The sequence below is a fragment of the Petromyzon marinus genome, chromosome 23 (genome assembly GCF_048934315.1).
Source record: "Petromyzon marinus isolate PM22_M1 ecotype Great Lakes invasive population chromosome 23, UKy_Petmar_22M1.pri1.0, whole genome shotgun sequence".
Lineage (NCBI taxonomy): Eukaryota > Metazoa > Chordata > Hyperoartia > Petromyzontiformes > Petromyzontidae > Petromyzon > Petromyzon marinus.
The window spans coordinates 30,986,746-31,002,947 of NC_133689.1; positions in this window are offsets into that span (position 1 = coordinate 30,986,746).

Consider the following 16,202-nt stretch of genomic DNA (forward strand, 5'->3'; position numbering starts at 1 on the left):
CCCCTACACCATCCACGCTCACTCCTGCAATATCCACGCTCACCCCTACACCATCCACGCTCACCTCTCCAACATCCATACTCACCCCGACACCATCCACTCTCACCCCGACACTATCCACTCTCACCCCGACACCATCCACTCTCACCCCAACACCATCCACGCCACACCCAACCCCATCCACTCTCACCCCTGCAACATCCACGCTCACTCCTACACCATCCACGCTCACCTTTACAACCTCCACCCTCACCTTTACAACCTCCACGCTCACCCCCTACACCATCTACGCTCACTCCTGCAACATCCACGCTCACCCCTACAACATCCACGCTCACCCCTACACCATCCACGCTCACCCCTACACCATCCACGCTCACCCCTACACCATCCACGCTCACCCCTACACCATCCACGCTCACCCCTACAATAGCCACGCTCACCCCTACACCATGCACGCTCACCTCTACAACATCCACACTCACCCCTACACCATCCACCCTCACCCCGACAACATCCACGCTCACCCCTACAACATCCACCCTCACCCCAACACCATCCACGCTCACCGCTACAACATCCACCCTCACTCCTACACCATCTACGCTCACTTCTACAACATCCACGCTCACCCCTACACCATCCACCCTCACGCCTACAACATCCACGCTCACCCCTACAACATCCACGTTCACCCCTACAACGTCTACGCTCACGGCTACACTGTCCACGCTCACCTTTACAATGTCCACGCTCACTCCTACACCATCCACGCTCACACCTACACCATCCACGCTCACCCCTACAACATCCACGCTCACCCCTACACCATCCACCCTCACCCCGACAACATCCACGCTCACCCCTACAACATCCACGTTCACCCCTACAACGTCCACGCTCACCGCTACACCGTCCACGCTCACCTTTATAATGTCCACGCTCACTCCTACACCATCCACGCTCACCCCTACACCATCCACGCTCACCCCTACACCATCCACGCTCACCACTACACCATCCACGCTTTCCCCTATACCATCCACACATCTACACCATCCATGCTCACTCATACAACATCCACTCTCACCCCTACACCATCCACGCTCACCTTTACAACATCCACTCTCACCCCTACACCATCCACGCTCACTCCTGCAATATCCACGCTCACCCCTACACCATCCACGCTCACCTCTCCAACATCCATACTCACCCCGACACCATCCACTCTCACCCCGACACTATCCACTCTCACCCCGACACCATCCACTCTCACCCCAACACCATCCACGCCACACCCAACCCCATCCACTCTCACCCCTGCAACATCCACGCTCACTCCTACACCATCCACGCTCACCTTTACAACCTCCACCCTCACCTTTACAACCTCCACGCTCACCCCCTACACCATCTACGCTCACTCCTGCAACATCCACGCTCACCCCTACAACATCCACGCTCACCCCTACACCATCCACGCTCACCCCTACACCATCCACGCTCACCCCTACACCATCCACGCTCACCCCTACACCATCCACGCTCACCCCTACAATAGCCACGCTCACCCCTACACCATGCACGCTCACCTCTACAACATCCACACTCACCCCTACACCATCCACCCTCACCCCGACAACATCCACGCTCACCCCTACAACATCCACCCTCACCCCAACACCATCCACGCTCACCGATACAACATCCACCCTCACTCCTACACCATCTACGCTCACTTCTACAACATCCACGCTCACCCCTACACCATCCACCCTCACCCCGACAACATCCACACTCACCCCTACAACATCCACGTTCACCCCTACAACGTCCACGCTCACCGCTACACCGTCCACGCTCACCTTTATAATGTCCACGCTCACTCCTACACCATCCACGCTCACCCCTACACCATCCACGCTCACCCCTACACCATCCACGCTCACCACTACACCATCCACGCTTTCCCCTACAATAGCCACGCTCACCCCTACACCATGCACGCTCACCTCTACAACATCCACACTCACCCCTACACCATCCACCCTCACCCCGACAACATCCACGCTCACCCCTACAACATCCACCCTCACCCCAACACCATCCACGCTCACCGCTACAACATCCACCCTCACTCCTACACCATCTACGCTCACTTCTACAACATCCACGCTCACCCCTACACCATCCACCCTCACGCCTACAACATCCACGCTCACCCCTACAACATCCACGTTCACCCCTACAACGTCTACGCTCACGGCTACACTGTCCACGCTCACCTTTACAATGTCCACGCTCACTCCTACACCATCCACGCTCACACCTACACCATCCACGCTCACCCCTACAACATCCACGCTCACCCCTACACCATCCACCCTCACCCCGACAACATCCACGCTCACCCCTACAACATCCACGTTCACCCCTACAACGTCCACGCTCACCGCTACACCGTCCACGCTCACCTTTATAATGTCCACGCTCACTCCTACACCATCCACGCTCACCCCTACACCATCCACGCTCACCCCTACACCATCCACGCTCACCACTACACCATCCACGCTTTCCCCTATACCATCCACACATCTACACCATCCATGCTCACTCATACAACATCCACTCTCACCCCTACACCATCCACGCTCACCTTTACAACATCCACTCTCACCCCTACACCATCCACGCTCACTCCTGCAATATCCACGCTCACCCCTACACCATCCACGCTCACCTCTCCAACATCCATACTCACCCCGACACCATCCACTCTCACCCCGACACTATCCACTCTCACCCCGACACCATCCACTCTCACCCCAACACCATCCACGCCACACCCAACCCCATCCACTCTCACCCCTGCAACATCCACGCTCACTCCTACACCATCCACGCTCACCTTTACAACCTCCACCCTCACCTTTACAACCTCCACGCTCACCCCCTACACCATCTACGCTCACTCCTGCAACATCCACGCTCACCCCTACAACATCCACGCTCACCCCTACACCATCCACGCTCACCCCTACACCATCCACGCTCACCCCTACACCATCCACGCTCACCCGTACACCATCCACGCTCACCCCTACAATAGCCACGCTCACCCCTACACCATGCACGCTCACCTCTACAACATCCACACTCACCCCTACACCATCCACCCTCACCCCGACAACATCCACGCTCACCCCTACAACATCCACCCTCACCCCAACACCATCCACGCTCACCGATACAACATCCACCCTCACTCCTACACCATCTACGCTCACTTCTACAACATCCACGCTCACCCCTACACCATCCACCCTCACCCCGACAACATCCACACTCACCCCTACAACATCCACGTTCACCCCTACAACGTCCACGCTCACCGCTACACCGTCCACGCTCACCTTTATAATGTCCACGCTCACTCCTACACCATCCACGCTCACCCCTACACCATCCACGCTCACCCCTACACCATCCACGCTCACCACTACACCATCCACGCTTTCCCCTATACCATCCACACATCTACACCATCCATGCTCACTCATACAACATCCACTCTCACCCCTACACCATCCACGCTCACCTTTACAACATCCACTCTCACCCCTACACCATCCACGCTCACTCCTGCAATATCCACGCTCACCCCTACACCATCCACGCTCACCTCTCCAACATCCATACTCACCTCGACACCATCCACACTCACCCCGACACCATCCACTCTCACCCCAACACCATCCACGCCACACCCAACCCCATCCACTCTCACCCCTGCAACATCCACGCTCACTCCTACACCATCCACGCTCACCTTTACAACCTCCACGCTCACCTTTACAACCTCCACGCTCACCCCCTACACCATCTACGCTCACTCGTGCAACATCCACGCTCACCCCTACAACATCCACGCTCACCCCTACACCATCCACGCTCACCCCTACACCATCCACGCTCACCCCTACACCATCCACGCTCACCCCTACACCATCCACGCTCACCCCTACAATAGCCACGCTCACCCCTACACCATGCACGCTCACCTCTACAACATCCACACTCACCCCTACACCATCCACCCTCACCCCGACAACATCCACGCTCACCCCTACAACATCCACCCTCACCCCAACACCATCCACGCTCACCGCTACAACATCCACCCTCACTCCTACACCATCTACGCTCACTTCTACAACATCCACGCTCACCCCTACACCATCCACCCTCACGCCTACAACATCCACGCTCACCCCTACAACATCCACGTTCACCCCTACAACGTCCATGCTCACCGCTACACTGTCCACGCTCACCTTTACAATGTCCACGCTCACTCCTACACCATCCACGCTCACACCTACACCATCCACGCTCACCCCTACACCATCCACGCTCACTCCTACACCATCCACGCTCACCCCTACACTGTCCACGCTCACCCCTACCACATCCACGCTCACCCCCACCACATCCACTCTCACCCCTACACCATCCACGCTCACCACTACACCATCCATGCTTTCACCTATACCATCCACGCTCACCTCTACACCGTCCATGCTCACTCATACAACATCCACTCTCACCCCAACACCATCCACGCTCACCTTTACAACATCCACTCTCACCCCTACACCATCCACGCTCACCCCTACAACATTCACGCTCACTCCTGCAACATCCACGCGCACCCCTGCAACATCAACGCTCACCTCGCCAACATCTACACTCACCCCAACACCATCCACGCCCACCCCAACCCCATTCACTCTCACTCCTACAACATCCACGCTCACTCCTACACCATCCATGCTCACCTTTAGAACCTCCACGCTCACCCCCTACACCATCTACGCTCACTCCTACACCATCCATGCTCACCTTTACAACCTCCATGCTCACCCCCTACACCATCTACGCTCACTCCTACATCATCTACGCTCACTCCTCCAACATCCACGCTCACCCTTACACCATCCACACTCACCCCTTCAACATCCACGCTCTCATACAAAATCCACGCTCACTCCTGCAACATCCACGCTCACCCCTACCACATCCACGCTCACCCCCACCACATCCACTCTCACCCCTACACCATCCACGCTCACCACTACACCATCCATGCTTTCCCCTATACCATCCACACTCACCTCTACACCGTGCATGCTCACTCATACAACATCCACTCTCACCGCTACACCATCCACGCTCACCTTTACAACATCCACTCTCACCCCTACACCATCCACGCTCACCCCTACAACATCCACGCTCACTCCTGCAACATCCACGCTCACCCCTGCAACATCAACGCTCACCTCGCCAACATCCACACTCACCCCAACACCATCCACGCCCACCCCAACACCATCCACGCCCACCCCAACCCCATTCACTCTCACCCCTACAACATCCACGCTCACTCCTACACAATCCATGCTCACCTTTACAACCTCCACGCTCACCCCCTACACCATCTACGCTCACTCCTACATCATCCATGCTCACCTTTACACCATCCACGCTCACCCCTACATCATCCACGCTCACCCCTACCACATCCACGCTGACCCCCACCACATCCACTCTCACCCCTACACCATCCACGCTCACCACTACACCATCCATGCTTTCCCCTATACCATCCACACTCACCTCTACACCGTGCATGCTCACTCATACAAAATCCACTCTCACCGCTACACCATCCACGCTCGCCTTTACAACATCCACTCTCACACCTGCACCATCCACGCTCACCCCTACAACATTCACGCTCACTCCTGCAACATCCACGCTCACCCCTGCAACATCAACGCTCACCCCGCCAACATCCACACTCACCCCAACACCATCCACGCCCACCCCAACCCCATTCACTCTCACCCCTACAACATCCACGCTCACTCCTACACCATCCATGCTCACCTTTACAACCTCCACGCTCACCCCTACACCATCCACGCTCACCCCTACAATAGCCACGCTCACTCCTACACCATCCACGCTCACCTCTACAACATCCACACTCACCCCTACACCATACACCCTCACCCTGACAACATCCACGCTCACCCCTACAACATCCACCATCACCCCAACACCATCCACGCTCACCGCTACAACATGCACCCTCACTCCTACACCATCTACGCTCACTTCTACAACATCCACGCTCACCCCTACACCATCCACCCTCACCCCGACAACATCCACGCTCACCCCTACAACATCCACGTTCACCCCTACAACGTCCACGCTCACCGCTACACCGTCCACGCTCACCTTTATAATGTCCACGCTCACTCCTACACCATCCACGCTCACCCCTACACCATCCACGCTCACCCCTACACCATCCACGCTCACCACTACACCATCCACGCTTTCCCCTATACCATCCACACATCTACACCATCCATGCTCACTCATACAACATCCACTCTCACCCCTACACCATCCACGCTCACCTTTACAACATCCACTCTCACCCCTACACCATCCACGCTCACTCCTGCAATATCCACGCTCACCCCTACACCATCCACGCTCACCTCTCCAACATCCATACTCACCCCGACACCATCCACTCTCACCCCGACACTATCCACTCTCACCCCGACACCATCCACTCTCACCCCAACACCATCCACGCCACACCCAACCCCATCCACTCTCAACCCTGCAACATCCACGCTCACTCCTACACCATCCACGCTCACCTTTACAACCTTCACGCTCACCTTTACAACCTCCACGCTCACCCCCTACACCATCTACGCTCACTCCTCCAACATCCACGCTCACCCCTACAACATCCACGCTCACCCCTACACCATCCACGCTCACCCCTACACCATCCACGCTCACCCCTACACCATCCACGCTCACCCCTACACCATCCACGCTCACTTCTACAACATCCACGCTCACCCCTACACCATCCACCCTCACGCCTACAACATCCACGCTCACCCCTACAACATCCACGTTCACCCCTACAACCTCCATGCTCACCGCTACACTGTCCACGCTCACCTTTACAATGTCCACGCTCACTCCTACACCATCCACGCTCACACCTACACCATTCACGCTCACCCCTACACCATCCACGCTCACTCCTACACCATCCACGCTCACCCCTACACTGTCCACGCTCACCCCTACCACATCCACGCTCACCCCCACCACATCCACTCTCACCCCTACACCATCCACGCTCACCACTACACCATCCATTCTTTCACCTATACCATCCACACTCACCTCTACACCGTCCATGCTCACTCATACAACATCCACTCTCACCCCAACACCATCCACGCTCACCTTTACAACATCCACTCTCACCCCTACACCATCCACGCTCACCCCTACAACATTCACGCTCAGTCCTGCAACATCCACGCTCACCCCTGCAACATCAACGCTCACCTCGCCAACATCTACACTCACCCCAACACCATCCACGCCCACCCCAACCCCATTCACTCTCACTCCTACAACATCCACGCTCACTCCTACACCATCCATGCTCACCTTTAGAACCTCCACGCTCACCCCCTACACCATCTACGCTCACTCCTACACCATCCATGCTCACCTTTACAACCTCCACGCTCACCCCTACACCATCTACGCTCACTCCTACATCATCCACGCTCACTCCTCCAACATCCACGCTCACCCTTACACCATCCACACTCACCCCTTCAACATCCACGCTCTCATACAAAATCCACGCTCACTCCTGCAACATCCACGCTCACCCCTACCACATCCACGCTCACCCCCACCACATCCACTCTCACCCCTACACCATCCACGCTCACCCCTACAACATTCACGCTCAGCCCTGCAACATCCACGCTCACCCCTGCAACATCAACGCTCACCCCGCCAACATCCACCCTCACCCCAACACCATCCACGCTCACCGATACAACATCCACCCTCACTCCTACACCATCTACGCTCACTTCTACAACATCCACGCTCACCCCTACACCATCCACCCTCACCCCGACAACATCCACACTCACCCCTACAACATCCACGTTCACCCCTACAACGTCCACGCTCACCGCTACACCGTCCACGCTCACCTTTATAATGTCCACGCTCACTCCTACACCATCCACGCTCACCCCTACACCATCCACGCTCACCCCTACACCATCCACGCTCACCACTACACCATCCACGCTTTCCCCTACAATAGCCACGCTCACCCCTACACCATGCACGCTCACCTCTACAACATCCACACTCACCCCTACACCATCCACCCTCACCCCGACAACATCCACGCTCACCCCTACAACATCCACCCTCACCCCAACACCATCCACGCTCACCGCTACAACATCCACCCTCACTCCTACACCATCTACGCTCACTTCTACAACATCCACGCTCACCCCTACACCATCCACCCTCACGCCTACAACATCCACGCTCACCCCTACAACATCCACGTTCACCCCTACAACGTCTACGCTCACGGCTACACTGTCCACGCTCACCTTTACAATGTCCACGCTCACTCCTACACCATCCACGCTCACACCTACACCATCCACGCTCACCCCTACAACATCCACGCTCACCCCTACACCATCCACCCTCACCCCGACAACATCCACGCTCACCCCTACAACATCCACGTTCACCCCTACAACGTCCACGCTCACCGCTACACCGTCCACGCTCACCTTTATAATGTCCACGCTCACTCCTACACCATCCACGCTCACCCCTACACCATCCACGCTCACCCCTACACCATCCACGCTCACCACTACACCATCCACGCTTTCCCCTATACCATCCACACATCTACACCATCCATGCTCACTCATACAACATCCACTCTCACCCCTACACCATCCACGCTCACCTTTACAACATCCACTCTCACCCCTACACCATCCACGCTCACTCCTGCAATATCCACGCTCACCCCTACACCATCCACGCTCACCTCTCCAACATCCATACTCACCCCGACACCATCCACTCTCACCCCGACACTATCCACTCTCACCCCGACACCATCCACTCTCACCCCAACACCATCCACGCCACACCCAACCCCATCCACTCTCACCCCTGCAACATCCACGCTCACTCCTACACCATCCACGCTCACCTTTACAACCTCCACCCTCACCTTTACAACCTCCACGCTCACCCCCTACACCATCTACGCTCACTCCTGCAACATCCACGCTCACCCCTACAACATCCACGCTCACCCCTACACCATCCACGCTCACCCCTACACCATCCACGCTCACCCCTACACCATCCACGCTCACCCGTACACCATCCACGCTCACCCCTACAATAGCCACGCTCACCCCTACACCATGCACGCTCACCTCTACAACATCCACACTCACCCCTACACCATCCACCCTCACCCCGACAACATCCACGCTCACCCCTACAACATCCACCCTCACCCCAACACCATCCACGCTCACCGATACAACATCCACCCTCACTCCTACACCATCTACGCTCACTTCTACAACATCCACGCTCACCCCTACACCATCCACCCTCACCCCGACAACATCCACACTCACCCCTACAACATCCACGTTCACCCCTACAACGTCCACGCTCACCGCTACACCGTCCACGCTCACCTTTATAATGTCCACGCTCACTCCTACACCATCCACGCTCACCCCTACACCATCCACGCTCACCCCTACACCATCCACGCTCACCACTACACCATCCACGCTTTCCCCTATACCATCCACACATCTACACCATCCATGCTCACTCATACAACATCCACTCTCACCCCTACACCATCCACGCTCACCTTTACAACATCCACTCTCACCCCTACACCATCCACGCTCACTCCTGCAATATCCACGCTCACCCCTACACCATCCACGCTCACCTCTCCAACATCCATACTCACCTCGACACCATCCACACTCACCCCGACACCATCCACTCTCACCCCAACACCATCCACGCCACACCCAACCCCATCCACTCTCACCCCTGCAACATCCACGCTCACTCCTACACCATCCACGCTCACCTTTACAACCTCCACGCTCACCTTTACAACCTCCACGCTCACCCCCTACACCATCTACGCTCACTCGTGCAACATCCACGCTCACCCCTACAACATCCACGCTCACCCCTACACCATCCACGCTCACCCCTACACCATCCACGCTCACCCCTACACCATCCACGCTCACCCCTACACCATCCACGCTCACCCCTACAATAGCCACGCTCACCCCTACACCATGCACGCTCACCTCTACAACATCCACACTCACCCCTACACCATCCACCCTCACCCCGACAACATCCACGCTCACCCCTACAACATCCACCCTCACCCCAACACCATCCACGCTCACCGCTACAACATCCACCCTCACTCCTACACCATCTACGCTCACTTCTACAACATCCACGCTCACCCCTACACCATCCACCCTCACGCCTACAACATCCACGCTCACCCCTACAACATCCACGTTCACCCCTACAACGTCCATGCTCACCGCTACACTGTCCACGCTCACCTTTACAATGTCCACGCTCACTCCTACACCATCCACGCTCACACCTACACCATCCACGCTCACCCCTACACCATCCACGCTCACTCCTACACCATCCACGCTCACCCCTACACTGTCCACGCTCACCCCTACCACATCCACGCTCACCCCCACCACATCCACTCTCACCCCTACACCATCCACGCTCACCACTACACCATCCATGCTTTCACCTATACCATCCACGCTCACCTCTACACCGTCCATGCTCACTCATACAACATCCACTCTCACCCCAACACCATCCACGCTCACCTTTACAACATCCACTCTCACCCCTACACCATCCACGCTCACCCCTACAACATTCACGCTCACTCCTGCAACATCCACGCGCACCCCTGCAACATCAACGCTCACCTCGCCAACATCTACACTCACCCCAACACCATCCACGCCCACCCCAACCCCATTCACTCTCACTCCTACAACATCCACGCTCACTCCTACACCATCCATGCTCACCTTTAGAACCTCCACGCTCACCCCCTACACCATCTACGCTCACTCCTACACCATCCATGCTCACCTTTACAACCTCCATGCTCACCCCCTACACCATCTACGCTCACTCCTACATCATCTACGCTCACTCCTCCAACATCCACGCTCACCCTTACACCATCCACACTCACCCCTTCAACATCCACGCTCTCATACAAAATCCACGCTCACTCCTGCAACATCCACGCTCACCCCTACCACATCCACGCTCACCCCCACCACATCCACTCTCACCCCTACACCATCCACGCTCACCACTACACCATCCATGCTTTCCCCTATACCATCCACACTCACCTCTACACCGTGCATGCTCACTCATACAACATCCACTCTCACCGCTACACCATCCACGCTCACCTTTACAACATCCACTCTCACCCCTACACCATCCACGCTCACCCCTACAACATCCACGCTCACTCCTGCAACATCCACGCTCACCCCTGCAACATCAACGCTCACCTCGCCAACATCCACACTCACCCCAACACCATCCACGCCCACCCCAACACCATCCACGCCCACCCCAACCCCATTCACTCTCACCCCTACAACATCCACGCTCACTCCTACACAATCCATGCTCACCTTTACAACCTCCACGCTCACCCCCTACACCATCTACGCTCACTCCTACATCATCCATGCTCACCTTTACACCATCCACGCTCACCCCTACATCATCCACGCTCACCCCTACCACATCCACGCTGACCCCCACCACATCCACTCTCACCCCTACACCATCCACGCTCACCACTACACCATCCATGCTTTCCCCTATACCATCCACACTCACCTCTACACCGTGCATGCTCACTCATACAAAATCCACTCTCACCGCTACACCATCCACGCTCGCCTTTACAACATCCACTCTCACACCTGCACCATCCACGCTCACCCCTACAACATTCACGCTCACTCCTGCAACATCCACGCTCACCCCTGCAACATCAACGCTCACCCCGCCAACATCCACACTCACCCCAACACCATCCACGCCCACCCCAACCCCATTCACTCTCACCCCTACAACATCCACGCTCACTCCTACACCATCCATGCTCACCTTTACAACCTCCACGCTCACCCCTACACCATCCACGCTCACCCCTACAATAGCCACGCTCACTCCTACACCATCCACGCTCACCTCTACAACATCCACACTCACCCCTACACCATACACCCTCACCCTGACAACATCCACGCTCACCCCTACAACATCCACCATCACCCCAACACCATCCACGCTCACCGCTACAACATGCACCCTCACTCCTACACCATCTACGCTCACTTCTACAACATCCACGCTCACCCCTACACCATCCACCCTCACCCCGACAACATCCACGCTCACCCCTACAACATCCACGTTCACCCCTACAACGTCCACGCTCACCGCTACACCGTCCACGCTCACCTTTATAATGTCCACGCTCACTCCTACACCATCCACGCTCACCCCTACACCATCCACGCTCACCCCTACACCATCCACGCTCACCACTACACCATCCACGCTTTCCCCTATACCATCCACACATCTACACCATCCATGCTCACTCATACAACATCCACTCTCACCCCTACACCATCCACGCTCACCTTTACAACATCCACTCTCACCCCTACACCATCCACGCTCACTCCTGCAATATCCACGCTCACCCCTACACCATCCACGCTCACCTCTCCAACATCCATACTCACCCCGACACCATCCACTCTCACCCCGACACTATCCACTCTCACCCCGACACCATCCACTCTCACCCCAACACCATCCACGCCACACCCAACCCCATCCACTCTCAACCCTGCAACATCCACGCTCACTCCTACACCATCCACGCTCACCTTTACAACCTTCACGCTCACCTTTACAACCTCCACGCTCACCCCCTACACCATCTACGCTCACTCCTCCAACATCCACGCTCACCCCTACAACATCCACGCTCACCCCTACACCATCCACGCTCACCCCTACACCATCCACGCTCACCCCTACACCATCCACGCTCACCCCTACACCATCCACGCTCACTTCTACAACATCCACGCTCACCCCTACACCATCCACCCTCACGCCTACAACATCCACGCTCACCCCTACAACATCCACGTTCACCCCTACAACCTCCATGCTCACCGCTACACTGTCCACGCTCACCTTTACAATGTCCACGCTCACTCCTACACCATCCACGCTCACACCTACACCATTCACGCTCACCCCTACACCATCCACGCTCACTCCTACACCATCCACGCTCACCCCTACACTGTCCACGCTCACCCCTACCACATCCACGCTCACCCCCACCACATCCACTCTCACCCCTACACCATCCACGCTCACCACTACACCATCCATTCTTTCACCTATACCATCCACACTCACCTCTACACCGTCCATGCTCACTCATACAACATCCACTCTCACCCCAACACCATCCACGCTCACCTTTACAACATCCACTCTCACCCCTACACCATCCACGCTCACCCCTACAACATTCACGCTCAGTCCTGCAACATCCACGCTCACCCCTGCAACATCAACGCTCACCTCGCCAACATCTACACTCACCCCAACACCATCCACGCCCACCCCAACCCCATTCACTCTCACTCCTACAACATCCACGCTCACTCCTACACCATCCATGCTCACCTTTAGAACCTCCACGCTCACCCCCTACACCATCTACGCTCACTCCTACACCATCCATGCTCACCTTTACAACCTCCACGCTCACCCCTACACCATCTACGCTCACTCCTACATCATCCACGCTCACTCCTCCAACATCCACGCTCACCCTTACACCATCCACACTCACCCCTTCAACATCCACGCTCTCATACAAAATCCACGCTCACTCCTGCAACATCCACGCTCACCCCTACCACATCCACGCTCACCCCCACCACATCCACTCTCACCCCTACACCATCCACGCTCACCCCTACAACATTCACGCTCAGCCCTGCAACATCCACGCTCACCCCTGCAACATCAACGCTCACCCCGCCAACATCCACACTCAACCCAACACCATCCACGCCCACCCCAACCCCATTCACTCTCACCCCTACAACATCCACGCTCACTCCTACACCATCCATGCTCACCTTTACAACCTCCACGCTCACCCCTACACCATCCACGCTCACCCCTACAATAGCCACGCTCACCCCTACACCATCCACGCTCACCTCTACAACATCCACACTCACCCCTACACCATCCACGCTCACCCCTACACCATCCACGCTCACCCCTACAACATCCACGCTCACCCCTACAACATCCACCATCACCCCAACACCATCCACGCTCACCGCTACAACATGCACCCTCACTCCTACACCATCTTCGCTCACTTCTACAACATCCACGCTCACCCCTACACCATCCACCCTCACCCCGACAACATCCACGCTCACCCCTACAACATCCACGTTCACCCCTACAACGTCCACGCTCACCGCTACACCATCCACGCTCCCCTTTATAATGTCCACGCTCACTCCTACACCATCCACGCTCACCCCTACACCATCCACGCTCACCCCTACACCATCCACGCTCACCACTACACCATCCACGCTTTCCCCTATACCATCCACACATCTACACCATACATGCTCACTCATTCAACATCCACTCTCACCCCTACACCATCCACGCTCACCTTTACAACATCCACTCTCACCCCTACACCATCCACGCTCACTCCTGCAATATCCACGCTCACCCCTACACCATCCACGCTCATCTCTCCAACATCCATACTCACCCCGACACCATCCACTCTCACCCCGACACTATCCACTCTCACCCCGACACCATCCACTCTCACCCCAACACCATCCACGCCACACCCAACCCCATCCACTCTCACCCCTGCAACATCCACGCTCACTCCTACACCATCCACGCTCACCTTTACAACCTCCACCCTCACCTTTACAACCTCCACGCTCACCCCCTACACCATCTACGCTCACTCCTGCAACATCCACGCTCACCCCTACAACATCCACGCTCACCCCTACACCATCCACGCTCACCCCTACACCATCCACGCTCACCCCTACACCATCCACGCTCACCCCTACACCATCCACGCTCACCCCTACAATAGCCACGCTCACCCCTACACCATGCACGCTCACCTCTACAACATCCACACTCACCCCTACACCATCCACCCTCACCCCGACAACATCCACGCTCACCCCTACAACATCCACCCTCACCCCAACACCATCCACGCTCACCGCTACAACATCCACCCTCACTCCTACACCATCTACGCTCACTTCTACAACATCCACGCTCACCCCTACACCATCCACCCTCACGCCTACAACATCCACGCTCACCCCTACAACATCCACGTTCACCCCTACAACGTCTACGCTCACGGCTACACTGTCCACGCTCACCTTTACAATGTCCACGCTCACTCCTACACCATCCACGCTCACACCTACTCCATCCACGCTCACCCCTACAACATCCACGCTCACCCCTACACCATCCACCCTCACCCCGACAACATCCACGCTCACCCCTACAACATCCACGTTCACCCCTACAACGTCCACGCTCACCGCTACACCGTCCACGCTCACCTTTATAATGTCCACGCTCACTCCTACACCATCCACGCTCACCCCTACACCATCCACGCTCACCCCTACACCATCCACGCTCACCACTACACCATCCACGCTTTCCCCTATACCATCCACACATCTACACCATCCATGCTCACTCATACAACATCCACTCTCACCCCTACACCATCCACGCTCACCTTTACAACATCCACTCTCACCCCTACACCATCCACGCTCACTCCTGCAATATCCACGCTCACCCCTACACCATCCACGCTCACCTCTCCAACATCCATACTCACCCCGACACCATCCACTCTCACCCCGACACTATCCACTCTCACCCCGACACCATCCACTCTCACCCCAACACCATCCACGCCACACCCAACCCCATCCACT